This window comes from Delphinapterus leucas, chromosome 2 (assembly GCF_059928025.1).
Source record: "Delphinapterus leucas isolate spDelLeu-1000000601 "Yukka" chromosome 2, BTC_Dleu_Yukka2, whole genome shotgun sequence".
Lineage (NCBI taxonomy): Eukaryota > Metazoa > Chordata > Mammalia > Artiodactyla > Monodontidae > Delphinapterus > Delphinapterus leucas.
Genome location: NC_143130.1, coordinates 127,334,163 through 127,350,608, shown reverse-complemented (window position 1 = coordinate 127,350,608; position 16,446 = coordinate 127,334,163).

Genomic DNA, 16,446 nt, shown 5'->3' with positions numbered 1-16,446 from the left:
CTCCCATAAAGCAGATGAATGAGAAGAAGGTAGTTCACCAGCCCCTCACAAGTCAGAGCACTAACCACTATAGCTCAGAGGAAAGAAAATATTTATTCACCTTCGAATCACTGGAAGAAATTCCTATTACTAATGCCTCTCCTAGCAAATAGCAATCCTACATACCTCCAGGAAAATAAAAAATGTAAAGGTAAACACTGTTGCATGCTCAAGGCTGCTAGCCATCCCAGCCTATTTCTCTTCTTCTGTTGCTTTACCCTTTGTATCATTGCCTCTAGATGCTTCCTCACATGCTCTTTCAATACTTGGGGTGAAGTTATGATGTCACAACATTTGCCCCCACTTGCCCATGTCATGTACCCCACTGCTAATAATGCATTCCCATTGTTAAGAATACAGTGGCAGCTACAGCACAGTGGTCAGAAAGGAAAAGTGCCTCCCATTACATCATTGTTCATTTTTTTTTTTTACAGTAAGAATTTGTCATTTTATTATTGTAATATTTAAAATATTTTATCCTGAGTATTTTTATCTGCTGTCAAACTTCCTATCATTGTACTTAAAATTAATATAACAATTCAACGTGTTCCATGGGATAAATGAAGTATGCTGTTATTAAAATAATTAGATTGAACTCTATTTTATCATTTCTCATACTGGATGATTATGCAGTATTTCTTTTTTTTTTTTACATCTTTATTGGAGTATAATTGCTTTACAATGGTGTGTTAGTTTCTGCTTTATAACAAAGTGAATCAGTTATACATATACATATGTTCCCATATCTCTTCCCTCTTGAGTCTCCCTCCCTCCCACCTTCCCTATCCCACGCCTCTAGGTGGTCACAAAGCACCGAGTTGATCTCCCTGAGCTATGCAGCTGCTTCCCACTAGCTATCTATTTTACGTTTGGTAGTGTATATATGTCCATGCCACTCTCTCACTTTGTCACAGCTTACCCTTCCCCCTCCCCATATCCTCAAGTCCATTCTCTAGTAGGTCTGTGTCTTTATTCCTGTCTTACCCCTAGGTTCTTCATGACATTTTTTTTTCTTAGATTCCATATATATGTGTTAGCATACGGTATTTGTCTCTCTATTTCTGACTTACTTCACTCTGTATGACAGACTCTAGGTCCATCCACCTCACTACAAATAACTCAATTTCTTTTCTTTTTATGGCTGAGTAATATTCCATTGTATATATGTGCCACATCTTCTTTATCCATTCATCCGATGATGGAAACTTAGGTTGTTTCCATCTCCGGGCTATTGTAAATAGAGCTGCAATGCACATTTTGGTACATGACTCTTTTTGAATTATGGTTTTCTCAGGGTATATGCCCAGTAGTGGGATTGCTGGGTCATATGGTAGTTCTCTTTGTAGTTTTTTAAGGAACCTCCATACTGTTCTCCATAGTGGCTGAACCAATTCACATTCCCACCAGCAGTGCAAGAGTGTTCCCTTTTCTCCACACCCTCTCCAGCATTTATTGTTTCTAGATTTTTTGATGATGGCCATTCTGACTGGTGTGAGATGATATCTCATTGTAGTTTTGATTTGCATTCCTCTAATGATTAATGATGTTGAGCATTCTTTCATGTGTCTGTTGGCACTCTGTATATCTTCTTTGCAGAAATGTCTATTTAGGTCTTCTGCCCATTTTTGGATTGGGTTGTTTGTTTTTTTGTCATTGAGCTGCATGAACTGCTTGTAAATTTTGGAGATTAATCCTTTGTCAGTTGCTTCATTTGCAAATATTTTCTCCCATTCTGAGGGTTGTCTTTACGTCTTGTTTATGGTTTCCTTTGCTGTGCAAAAGCTTTGAAGTTTCATTAGGTCCCATTTGTTTATTTTTGTTTTTATTTCCATTTCTCTAGGAGGTGGGTCAAAAAGGTTCTTGCTGTGATTTATGTCATAGAGTGTTCTTCCTATGTTTTCCTCTAAGAGTTTGATAGTTTCTGGCCTTACATTTAGGTCTTTAATCCACTTTGAGCTTATTTTTGTGTGTGGTGTTAGGGAGTGTTCTAATCTCATACTCTTATATGTACCTGTCCAGTTTTCCCAGCACCACTTATTGAGGAGGCTGTCCTTTCTCCACTGTACATTCCTGCCTCCTTTATCAAAGATAAGGTGACCATATGTGCGTGGGTTTGTCTCTGGGCTTTCTATCCTGTTCCATTGATCTATCTTTCTGTTTTTGTGCCAGTACCATACTGTCTTGATTACTGTAGCTTTGTAGTATAGTCTTAAGTCAGGGAGCCTGATATCTCCAGCTCCACTTTTTGTTCTCAAGATTGCTTTGGCTATTTGGGGTCTTTTGTGTTTCCATACAAATTGTGAAATTTTTTGTTCTAGTTCTGTGAAAAATGCCAGTGGTAGTTTGATAGGGATTGCATTGAATCTGTAGATTGCTTTGGGTAGTAAAGTCATTTTCACAATGTTGATTCTTCCAATCCAAGAACATGGTATATCTCTCCATCTATTGGTAACATCTTTAATTTCTTTCATCAGTGTCTTATAATTTTCTTCATACAGGTCTTTTGTCTCCTTAGGTAGGTTTATTCCTAGATATTTTATTCTTTTTGTTGCAATGGTAAATGGGAGTGTTTTCTTCATTTCACTTTCAGATTTTTCATCATTAGTGTATAGGAATGCCAGAGATTTCTGTGCATTAATTCTGTATCCTACTACTTTACCAAATTCATTGATTAGCTCTAGTAGTTTTCTGGTAGCATCTTTAGGATTCTCTATGTATAGTATCATGTCATCTGCAAACAGTGACAGGTTTACTTCTTCTTTTCCAATTTGGATTCCTTTTATTTCCTCTTCTTCTCTGATTGCTGTGGCTAAAACTTCCAAAACTATGTTGAATAAGAGTGGTGACGGCTTCACTGGTGGTGCAGTGGTTGAGAATCTGCCTGCCAATGCAGGGGACACAGGTTCGAGCCCTGGTCTGGGAGGATCCCACATGCCACGGGGCAACTGGGCCCGTCAGCCACAATTACTGAGCCTGCGCGTCTGGAGCCTGTGCTCCGCAACACGAGAGGCCGCGATAGTGAGAGGCCCACGCACCGTGATGAAGAGTGGCCCCCACATGCCGCAACTAGACAAAGCCCTGGCACAGAAACGAAAACCCAACACAGCCAAAAATAAATAAATAAACAAAATGATGGAGGAATTATGTTTAAGAAAAAAAAAAAAAAAGAGTGGTGCGAGTGGGCAACCTTCTCTTGTTCCTGATCTTAGAGGAAATGCTTTCAGTTTTTCACCATTGAGGACGATATTGGCTGTGGGTTTGTCATATATGGCCTTTATTATGTTGAGGAACGTTCCCTCTATGCCTACTTTCTGGAGGTTTTTTTATCATAAATGGGTATTGAATTTTGTCGAAAGCTTTCTCTACATCTATTAGGATGACCATATGATTTTTCTCCTTCAATTTGTTAATATAATGTATCACATTGATTGATATGTGTATATTGAAGAATCCTTACATTCCTGGAAAAAACCCCACTTGATCATGGTGTATGATCCTCTTAATGTGCTGTTGGATTCTGTTTGCTAGTATTTTGTTGAGAATTTTTGCATCTATGTTCATCAGTGATATTGGCCTGTAGTTTTCTTTCTTTGTGACAACCTTGTCTGGTTTTGGTATCAGGGTGATGGTGGCCTCGTAGAATGAGTTTTGGGAGTGTTCCTCCCTCTGCTATATTTTGGAAGAGTTTGAGAAGGATAGGTGTTAGCTCCTCTCTAAATGTTTGATAGAATTCGTCTGTGAGGCCATCTGGTCCTGGGCTTTTGTTTGTTGGAAGATTTTTAATCACAGTTTCAATTTCAGTGCTTGTGATTGGTCTGTTCATATTTTCTATTTCTTCCTGATTCAGTTTCGGCAGGTTGTGCATTTCTAAGAATTTGTCCATTTCTTCCAGGTTGTCCATTTTATTGGCATAGAGGTGCTTGTAGTAATCTCTCATGATCTTTTGTATTTCTGCAGTGTCAGTTGTTACTTCTCCTGTTTCATTTCTAATTCTATTGATTTGAGTCTTTTTTTCTTGATGAGTCTGGCTAATGGTTTATCAATTTCATTTATCTTCTCAAAGAACCAGCTTTTAGTTTTATTGATCTTTGCTATCATTTCCTTCATTTCTTTTTCTTTTATTTCTGATCTGATCTTTATGATTTCTTTCCTTCTGATAACTTTGGGGTTTTTTTGTTCTTCTTTCTCTAATTGCTATAGGTGCAAGGTTAGGTTGTTTATTTGAGATGTTTCCTGTTTCTTAAGGTAGGATTGTATTGCTATAAACTTCCCTCTTAGAACTGCTTTTGTTGCATCCCATAGGTTTTGGGTCGTCGTGTCTCCATTGTCATTTGTGCTTAGGTATTTTTTGATTTCCTCTTTGATTTCTTCAGTGATCAGTTCGTTATTACGTAGTGTACTGTTTAGCCTCCATATGTTTGTGTTTTTTACAGATCTTTCCCTGTAATTGATATCGAGTCTCATAGCGTTGTGGTCAGAAAAGATACTTGACACAATTTCAGATTTCTTAAATTTACCAAGGCTTGATTTGTGACCCAAGATATGATCTATCCTGGAGAATGTTCCATGAGCACTTGAGAAAAATGTGCATTCTGTTGTTTTGGGATGGAATGTCCTATAAATATCAATAAAGTCCATCTTGTTTAATGTATCATTTAAAGCTTGTGTTTCCTTATTTATTTTCATTTTGGATGATATGTCCATTGGTGAAAGTGGGGTGTTAAAGTCCCCTACTATGAATGTCAATTTCCCCTTTTATGGCTGTTAGTATTTGCCTTATGTATTGAGGTGCTCCTCTGTTGGGTGCATAAATATTTACAATTGTTATATCTTCTTCTTGGATCGATCCCTTGATCATTATGTAATGTCCTTCTTTGTCTCTTGTAAGAGTCTTTATTTTTTTGTAAGAGTGTTTATCTTAAAGTCTATTTTGTCTGATATGAGAATTGCTACTCTAGCTTTCTTTTGGTTTCCATTTGCATGGTATGTCTTTTTCCATAGCCTCACTTTCAGTCTGTATGTGTCTGTAGGTCTGAAGTGGGTCTCTTGTAGACAGCATATATATGGGTCTTGTTTTTGTATCCATTCAGCCAGTCTGTGTCTTTTGGTGGGAGCATTTAATCCATTTACATTTAAGGTAATTATCAATATGTATGTTCCTATTCCCATTTTCTTAATTGTTTTGGGTTTGTTATTGTAGGTCTTTTACTTCTCTTGTGTTTCTTGCCTAAAGAAGATCCTTTAGCATCTGTTGTAAAGCTGGTTTGGTGGTGCTGAACTCTCTCAGCTTTTGCTTGTCTGTAATGGTTTTAATTTCTGCATCAAATCTGAATGAGATCCTTGCTGGGTAGAGTAATCTTGGTTGTAGCTTTTTCTCCTTCATCACTTTAAATATGTCCTGCCACTCCCTTCTGTCTTGCAGTTTCTGCTGAAAGATCAGCTGTTAACCTTATGGGGATTCCCTTGTGTGTTATTTGTTGTATTTCTCTTGCTGCTTTTAATATGTTTTCTTTGTATTTAATTTTTGACAGTTTGATTAATATGTGTCTTGGCGTGTTTCTCCTTGGATTATCCTGTATGGGACTCTCTGTGCTTCCTGGACTTGATTAACTATTTCCTTTCCCATATTAGGGAAGTTTTCAACTATAATCTCTTCAAATATTTTCTCAGTCCCTTTCTTTTTCTCTTCTTCTTCTGGGACCCCTATAATTTGAATGTTGGTGTGTTTATTGTTGTCCCAGAGGTCTCTGAGACTGTCCTCAGTTCTTTTCATTGTTTTTTCTTTATTCTGCTCTGCAGTAGTTATTTCCACTATTTTATCTTCCAGGTCACTTATCCATTCTTCTGCCTCAGTTATTCTGCTATTGATCCCTTCTAGAGTATTTTAAATTTCATTTAGTGTGTTGTTCATCATTGCTTGTTTCATCTTTAGTTCTTCTAGGTCCTTGTTAAATGCTTCTTGCATTTTCTCTATTCTATTTCCAAGAATTTGGATATCTTTACTATCATTATTCTGAATTTTTTTTCAGGTACACTGCCTATTTCCTCTTCATTTGTTAGGTCTGGTGGGTTTTTATTTTGCTCTTTCATCTGCTGTGTGTTTTTCTGTCTTCTCATTTTGCTTATCTTACTGTGTTTGGGGTCCCCTTTTTACAAGCTGCAGGTTTGTAGTTCCCGTTGTTTTTGGTGTCTGTCCCCAGTGGCTAAAGTTGGTTCAGTGCATTGTGTAGGCTTCCTGGTAGAGGGGACTAGTGCCTGTGTTCTTGTGGTTGAGGGTGGATCTTGTCTCTCTGGTGGGCAGGTCCACGTCTGGTGGTGTGTTTTGGGGTGTCTGTGGACTTATTATGATTTTAGGCAACCTCTCTGCTAATGGGTGGGGTTGTGTTCCTGTCTTGCTAGTTGTTTGGCATAGGGTGTCCAGCTGTGTAGCTTGCTTGTCATTGGGTGAAGCTGGGTGTTGGTGTTGAGATGGAGATCTCTGGGAGATTTTCGCTGTTTGATATTCCATGGAGCCGGGAGGTCTCTTGTGGACCAGTGTCCTGAAGTTGGCTCTCCCACCTCAGAGGCACAGCACTGAGCCCTGGCTGGAGCACCAAGAGCCTTTCATCCACACAGCCAGGTACGTGGGGAGTTTCTTGCCTTTTGGCGAGGTCTGAGGTCTTCTGCCAGCGTTCAGTAGGTGTCTGTAGGAGTTGTTACACGTGTAGATGTATTTGTGATGTATCCGTGGGGAGGAAGTGATCTCCGCGTCTTACTCTTCCGCCATCTTCCCCTTCTCTTCCTATACAGTATTTCGGCTAGTGTGGGAAGGCCTCCTGCAGAGGCGGGGGTGGCTGTGCCTCACCGTGAGGACAAGCCATTGTTCATTATTGATCACTGCTATTCCTATACCTGAACTACTCTAAAAAGTAATTTGGGCTGGCTTCATCTCTAGCTCTTAATCACAATAAAACATCCTTTCTCACCTAATCATTTAGTATATATTCATAGCCAGGAGTCTAGCACTTTTTTAAAAAAGTTAATTCCAATCCTTTATTTAAAATAAAAGCATTAACTGTTACCCCATGCTATGCTGGTAAAACATTAAATCCAAGCTCCCGAGGTACACTGCTCTTATATTGCAGGTATTGAAATGTGACCCTTACCATTACAGATTGACTAAAAGTGAAATTTTATGGCATCCCAACATGCAGTCTGCTTTTAAAGATTAAAAAAAAATGAAGAGTGAAGAATAATGAATTACAAAAGGCAGTTGAAACTATCAAAAAGTGCTTAATTTAAAAAGCATTTCCCATAGCAGTGGTTCAAGATGTTGATGCTCATAGCAAAATTAGTTTACAACTCACCTGCATTAAAATCGCTAAGTATTCAATTATTACCATATATACTGTTTAAAGAGGTCAAATAGCTTTCAGGATAATTGCTTTCTTTTTGTTTTTAATATACACTTAATTCCTTGAAACTGCTGATCAAGTATATCAACAGATTTCTCCAGTAAAGAGCTTGGTTTTATGATAGAGAGCCAACATATTTTGGAAAATTTTCCAAGAATATTCAGAAGTCATGTACCTTAATACCCATTGATTTATTATCCTTGTTGCACAATTATCTGATGTAAGGAATAGCCTGTTCATTTTCATATTTGTATAAAATAAATCATAACATCATTTATCATAAAAGTGTCCTCTATATTAATGACTTCGGTTTTTAACTGAATACTTAATTTTTCATGATTTTGCTACCCTTACTGGTTTAACCTCATATACATACAAATTAGGTCTCTGTAACTGTTTTTGATATAGAAAAAGAAGATATGCAATGTTTCATGTAAACAATTTTAAAATAGACCCAAACTATGTTATTATGTAAAGTAGCCTTACAATAAGATAAAAAGAATACAGAGTCATTCAAATGCTTTGAAAATACTATAGGCCTTTTTCACACAAGGATATGTCCTAAGACCTTCACGAATCCCAAATTTGTGAATATACTAAAGCATATCATTTCCTTCATAAAATTCAATGAAGTACAACTGAAGATTTTAGGTGATTACTTTAGACTCTTAATGATTCCATAAATATAAGGCTGGAGTCATTTGTAAAACTATTAAAATGAATTCTGCCTCTAAAATAAACTCAGTACTACATTACATCATGTAATTACTATAATAATGTGACACAAAATTAACTGAGTCTCTACATTCTTATAGCTTAAATTGGGCCTTGCCCAGGCATGCATAGCCAAGCGCTTGTGTGGGAGATGAAATCCACTTGCCAGGCTGAGTATTAGACATAGAGCTGCATCAGGCCAGCATCACCTTAGTGGAAAAGGATATTTTTTCTAATTTTCACAAAGGCTCTATAAATTCTACTGTTGATCCTTCTTCTCCTACTAACACTGGACAAGCCAAAGTTCAGTAATAAATCACATAGTTAGAGCCTAGATTATCTTTCTTAGTCTATCTGTTAGCATTATTGCTTACAAGGAAACACCAAGTACCTGGAATCCTGGCCTGAGGGAAGATGACTGCTGCCTGGCTTACTCCTGTACAAGGATTCAGAACAACCTAGACAGACAGAGCATGGATTGTTCATCCTCCATGCCCCAAGGAAGGATGGGTGAGTCACTCTATATAGTACCAGGTAACACAGCTCACTGACCTGCCCAGAGAGGATGGCAGAGCTAGAACAGTGCTGGTATATTCTCTGGGATGGAGTTTCCCAAAAAGATAATGCTAACTATACGCCATTTTATATTTGATCTATTTGAGAAATCACCAGGGGTGAAGCAGTGAGGAGATCGGGGGAGAGAGTCTTTGCAGGTCCCCAAGAGAACTTTGGGGGAGATATTCAAATAATGAAACTAAATGAGTTTTCCCCAGGGCAGGAAAAGAAGAAAGGCTCAGCATCCAGGTGCCCAAAGCACAAAGGTTCTTCTGTAAGCTTTGCCCATGGTACTGGCCAAAAACATAAAGGATTGGAAGGCAGAGAACCAGGAGTCTTTTTGCAAGTTTTGGCCATGGTAATAGCCAGGATAGCTGGAGAATTAGAACAAGTGTAGAAAATCTGAAATGTAATGAGGCTGGGACATATAATCCCTGTGCACTCTTGGCCCAAACCATTTTGACAGCAGTAATGAAAAAGCAACAGCTAACCCTGCTGAAGAGGGAACTGTGCCAAACCTCAAGGAGATCAGGGAGGACAAAATGAGAAGGAGCTTCAGGGGACGCTTAGGAGAGCTTTTCTGAGCTCTTTCTGCTCAGAGGAGAGGGTGACTATTATCACTTTGGGTACTGGGATGATGGGGCAGATCTCCAGGTAAGGTACCCAGGGGTTTCCAAGTACCCCTGGCCACCAGTCCAAGGTTGATAAATCATTATTCCAGGGAAAATGATGTCACAAATATTAGAAGCCTAGACAGAAACTTGAGGCAGATTACTTGAGGAGTGATCCCCAGGTTCTGTGTTCAGTCCTTGATGAAGGAGGAATGGGAGAAGAGAGAGGCTAAGGAGGCAAGCAAAATTTTCTGATTTTTTTCAGGTAACTCTGCCCTCAGAGACAAATGGGAGAAATCTACGTAAATTGTCAGAGATACAGAGGCCCAAAGAAGCACTGAATAAATGTCAAATGTTTCAAATGGAGGAAGTATAATTAAAGCTTTAAACAAAAGGTAACTATTTTACTGATGTTTTCTAAGCATAAATGAAGTTTCCAGGTAAATGTTTTTATCTAGGAGCAACTCTGTATTAAAAATGCAGGCACTGATATTTAAGAAAGATAGACAAGATGAGAAGGCAGAAGGCTATGTACCAGATGAAGGAACAAGATAAAAACCCAGAAAAATAACTAAATGAAGTAGAGATAGGCAACCTTCCAGAAAAAGAATTCAGAATAATGATAGTGAAGATGATCCAGGACCTCGGAAAAAGAATGGAGGCAAAGATGTAGAAGATGCAAGAAATGTTTAACAAAGACCTAGAAGAATTAAAGAACAAACAAAAAGAGATGAACAATACAATAAATGAAATTAAAACTACACTAGAAGGAATCAATAGCAGAATAACTGAGGCAGAAGAACGGATAAGTGACATGGAAGACAGAATGGTGGAATTCACTGCTGCAGAACAGAATAAAGAAAAAAGAATGAAAAGAAATGAAGACAGCCTAAGAGACCTCTGGGACAACATTAAACACAGCAACATTCATATTATAGGGGTCCCAGAAGGAGAAGAGAGAGAGAAAGGACCTGAGAAAATATTTGAAGAAATTATAGTCGAAAACTTCCCTAACATGGGAAAGGAAATAGCCCCCAAGTCCAGGAAGCACAAAGAGTCCCATATAGGATAAACCAAAGGAGAAACACGCTGAGACACATAATAATCAAATTGACAAAAATTAAAGACAAAGAAAAATTCTTGAAAGCAGCAAGGGAAAAATGACAAATAACATACAAGGGAACTCCCATAAGGTTAACGCTTGATTCTCAGCAGAAACTCTACAAGCCAGAAGAGAGTGGCATGACATATTTAAAGTGATGAAAGGGAAGAACCTACAACCAAGATCACTCTACCCGGGAAAGATCTCATTCAGATTTGATGGAGAAATCAAAAGCTTTACAGAGAAGCAAAAGCTAAGAGAATTCAGCACCACCAAACCAGCTTTACAACAAACGCTAAAGGAACTTCTCTAAGTGTGAAACACAAGAGAAGAAAAGACCTACAAAAAAAAACCCAAAACAATTAAGAAAATGGTCATAGGAACATACATATTGATAATTACCTTAAACATGAATGGATTAAATGCTCCAACCAAAAGACACAGGCTCGCTGAATGGATACAGAAACAAGATCCATATATATGCTGTCTACAAAAGACACACTTCAGACCTAGGGACACATAAAGACTGAAAGTGAGGGGATGGAAAAAGATATTCCATGCAAACAGAAATCAAAAGAAAGCTGAAGTAGCAATACCCACATCAGATAAAATAGACTTTAAAATAAAGAATGTTACAAGAGACAAGGAAGGACACTACATAATGATCAAGGGATCAATCCAAGAAGAAGATATAACAATTATAAATATATATGCGCCCAACATAGGAGCATGTCAACACATAAGGCAACTGCTAAGAGCTATAAAAGAGGAAATCGACAGTAACACAATAATAGTGTGGGACTTTAACACCTCACTTACACCAATAGACAGATATCCAAACAGAAAATTAATAAGGAAACAGAAGCTTTAAATAACATAATAGACCAGATAGATCTAATTGATATTTATAGGACATTCCATACAAAAACAGTAGATTACACCTTCTTCTCAAATGCACACGGAACATTCTCCAGGAGAGATCACATCCTGGGTCACAAATCAAGCCTCAGTAAATTTAAGAAAACTGAAATCATATCAAGCACCTTTTCAGACCACAATGCTATGAGATTAGAAATCAATTACAGGGAAAAAAACCGTAAAACACAAACAATGCTATGAGATTAGAAGACAATGCTATGAGATTAGAAATCAATCAGAGGGAAAAAAACGTAAAAGCACAAACATATGGAGGCTAAACAATACGTTACTAAATAACCAACAGATCGCTGAAGAAATCAAAGAGGAAATCAAAAAATACCTAGAGACAAATGACAGTGAAAACACGATGATCCAAAGCCTATGGGATGCAGCAAAAGCACTTCTAGAGGAAAGTTTATAGCAATAAAATCCTGCCTCAATAAATGACAAACGTCTCAAATAAACAATCTAACCTTACACCTAAAGGAACTAGAGAAAGAAGAACAAACAAAACCCAAAATTAGTAGAAGGAAAGAAATCATAAAGATCAGAACAGAAATAAATGAAATAGAAACAAAGAAAACAATAGCAAAGATCAATAAAACTAAAAGCTGGTTCTTTGAGAAGATAAACAAAATTGATAAACCATTAGCCAGACTCATTAAGAAAAAAAGGGAGAAGACTCAAATCAATAGAATTAGAAATGAAAAAGGAGAAGTAACAACTGACACTGCAGAAATACAAAAGATCATGAGAGATTACTAAAAGCAACTCTATGCCAATAAAATGGACAACCTGGAAGAAATGGACAAATTCTTAGAAATGCACAACCTGCCAAGACTGAATCAGGAAGAAATAGAAAATAGGAACAGACCAATCACAAGTAATGAAATTGAAACTGTGATTAAAAATATTCCAACAAACAAAAGTCCAGCACCAGATGGTTTCACAGGTGAATTCTATCAAACATTTAGAAAAGAACTAACACCCACCCTTCTCAAACTCTTCCAAAAAATTGCAGAGGAAGGAACACTCCCAAACTCATTCTATGAGGCCACCATCACCCTGATACCAAAACCAGATAAAGATACTACAAAAAAAGAAAATTACAGACCAAAATCACTGATGAATATAGAAGCAAAAATCCTCAACAAAATACTAGCAAACAGAATCCAACAACACATTAAAAGGATTATACACCATGACCAAGTGGGATTTATCCCAGGGATGCAAGGATTCTTCAATATACGCAAATCAATGTGATACACCATATTAACAAATTGAAGAATAAGAACCATATGATCATCTCAATAGATGCAGAAAAAGCTTTTGACAATATTCAACACCCACTTATGATAAAAACTCTCCAGAAAGTGGGCATAGAGGAACCTACCTCAACATAATAAAGGCCGTATATGACAAACCCACAGCAAACATCATTCTCAATGGTGAAAAACTCAAAGCATTTCCTCTAAGATCAGGAACAAGACAAGGATGTCCACTCTCACCACTATTATTCAACATAGTTTTGGAAGTCCTAGGCACAGCAATCAGAGAAGAAAAAGAAATAAAAGGAATACAAATTGGGAAATAAGTAAAACTGTCACTGTTTGCAGATGACATGATACCATACATAGATAATCCTAAAGATGCCACCAGAAAACTACTAGAGCTAATCAATGAATTTGGTAAAGTTGCAGGATACAAAACTAATGCCCTGAAATCTCTTGCATTCCTTTACACTAATGATGAAAAATCTGAAAGAGAAATTAAGGAAACACTCCCATTTACCACTGCAACAAAAAGAATAAAATACCTAGGAATAAACCTACCTAGGGAGACAAAAGACCTGTATGCAGAAAACTATAAGACACTGATGGAAGAAATTAAAGATGATACCAACAAATGGAGAGATATACCATGTTCTTGGATTGGAAGAATCAATATTGTGAAAATGACTCTACTACCCAAAGCAATCTACAGATTCAATGCAATCCCTATCAAATTACCAACAGCAGTTTTTACAGAACAAGAACAAAAAAATCTTAAAATTTGTATGGAGGCACAAAACACCCCCAATAGCCAAAGCAGTCTTGAGAGAAAAAAACGGAGCTGGAGGAATCAGACTCCCTGACTTGTAGACTATACTACAAAGCTTCAGTAATCAAGACAATATGGTACTAGCACAAAAACAGAAATATAGATGAATGGAACAGGATAGAAAGCCCAGAGATAAACCCATGCACCTACGGTCAACTAATCTATGACAAAGGAGGCAAAGATATACAATGGAGAAAAGACAGTCTCTTCAATAAGTGGTGCTGGGAAAACTGGACAGCTACATGTAAAAGAATGAAATTAAAACACTCCCTAACACCATACACAAAATAAACTCAAAATGGATTAGGGACCTAAATGTAAGACTGGACACTATAAAACTCTTAGAGGAAAACATAGGAAGAACACTCTTTGACATAAATCACAGCAAAATCTTTTTTGAGCCACCTCCTAGAGTAATGGAAATAAAAACAAAAATAAACAAATGGGACCTAATGAAACTTAAAAGCTTTTGCAAAGAAAAGGAAACTACAAACAAGATGAAAAGACAACCCTCAGAATCGGAGAAAATATTTGCAAATGAATCAATGGACAACGGATTAATCTCCAAAATATATAAACAGCTCATGCAGCTCAATATTAAAAAGCATACAACCTAATCCAAAAATGGGCAGAAGACCTAAATAGACATCTCTCCAAAGAAGACATACAGATGGCCAAGAAGCACATGAAAAACTCCTCAACATCACTAATTATTAGAGAAATGCAAATCAAAACTACAATGAGGTATCACCTCACACCAGTTAGAATGGGCATCATCAGAAAATCTACAAACAACAAATGCTGGAGAGGGTGTGGAGAAAAGGGAACCCTCTTGCACTGTTGGTGGGAATGTAAATTGATACAGCCACTATGGAGAACAGTATGGAGGTTCTTTAAAAAACTAAAAGTAGAATTACCATATGTCCTAGCAATCCCACTACCGGGCATATACCCAGAGAAAACCATAATTCAAAAATACACACGCACCCCAATGTTCATTCAGCACCATTTACAATAGCCAGGACATGGAACCAACCTAAATGCCCATCGACAGATGAATGGATAAAGAAGTTGTGGTACATATATACAATGGAATATTACTCAGCCATGAAACGGAACGAAATTGGGTCATTTGTAGAGACATGGGTGGATCTAGACACTGTCATACAGAGTGAAGTAAGTCAGAAAGAGAAAAACAAATATCGTATATTAACGCATATATGTGGAACCTAGAAAAATGGTACAGTTGAACCAGTTTGCATGGCCGAAATTGAGACACGGATGTAGAGAACAAACGTATAGACCTCAATGGGGGAAAGTGGCGTGGGGCGGGGGGTGGTGGTGTGATGAATTGGGAGATTGGGATTGACATGTATATACTAATAAGAGCCTGCTGTACAAAAAAATAAATAAAATAAATTTCCAAAAAAAATGCAGGCACCAAATCTTTCTCCCTTAGTCTCTGAGATTGCACTGAAAACCAACTGGTTTATATGTGTCCAGAGATTCCAATATTTGCTTCACTGGGAATATATCTTTCCTTTGATGAAATCAGAAACAAGCTTTTTGAAATTTCTGCTTGGAATAGAGATATGTGGTATATATGGGGCCTGACCAAATAGACTGTTTAGATATTTGGTCAAGGTTTACGGAACAGTGAGGATCTCTACATTTAATTATTTCCAGGATGGTTCACTTTCCCATGTATACTGAATTGCAATGGGCTTGAGCAAATTAAATTGTTGGTAAAAATATGATTGATTTAAATTACTAACATTTCTCTTTCAGGGATAAAGTGTTTTGACCTAGACCTGAATTACACACAACAGAAAGAGATAAGAAGGATATAATTTGACAGTAATATGCCCAGAACCAGGATTTGCAAAATGTTCTTCCAGAAGCTAAGACACTACCTCCACAGCCCTTCTTTAACAAAGAGTGATTTGTTAAGAAGGATTACAGTTGTCCCTCAGTATCAGTGGGGGATTGGTTTCTGGACTCCTTGTGGACACCAAAATCTGTGGATGCTCAAGTCTCTCATATAAAATGATGTAGTACTTGCATATAACCTACCTACAACCTCCTGTATACTTTAAATCATCTCTAGACTACTTGAAATACCTAATACAATGTAAATACTATGTAAATAGTTGTAAATATAATGTAAATGCTATGTAAATAGTTGCCTGCACAGGGACTAAATTCAGGTTTGGCTTTTTGAAACTTTCTGAAATTCTTTTTCTTTCTTGAATGTTTTTGATCCGTGGTTGGTTGAATCCGAAGAGTCAACCAGGTTGGCGGAACCCAGGGATATGTAGGACCAACAGTACAGTTAACACATCGGAAAGGTTTTCTACTTGGAACTCTTTAGTATGAAAATTTTTTAATATAAATTAAGGATAAAAGATGTAATAAAAGTGAAAAGGCAAAACTTTTTACTGCTGAGATTTTTTTTACCCTGCCCTTCAAACTTAAAATGGAATAAAAACATTGTTATATTTGACTCTTTCATCCTTTAAATATTATTTTCTTTTTTTTCACTGAGTGACTATGCAATTACCACAGAATACAACATTGAGGATATGACATTTTTAGTTAAAATTATATGCATATATGTATATTTTATATTATATATAATATGTTTTATAAAGAAAATAAATTTGAATAATAGAGTACAAATAGAAAAAAACTGGGAAAAGATATTAAGTAAAACTTGAAAGCCAGTGTTTGTCTTATTTTACCTCTCATTATTATCTTTTATTCAGTGTGCAGGGGCTCTGTGAAACTGGGTGGTGAAAGACCATTCTACACAGTCTCCTGTGTTTCTTGTAAGCAAGGGCGCTGACAGCTTTTGCTATGGACTACCTTTTCAAGGATGCTTGTATAAGAAACATGCTGTCCAGTAAAATAAAGAGATCTCCTTCTAGGGCAAAGTTTGGGCAGGTTTGCTTATAGTTCTTTACAAAAGATTCAGGTTTCTAAACTCACATTCCTCAGCCCTGATACAAACCAC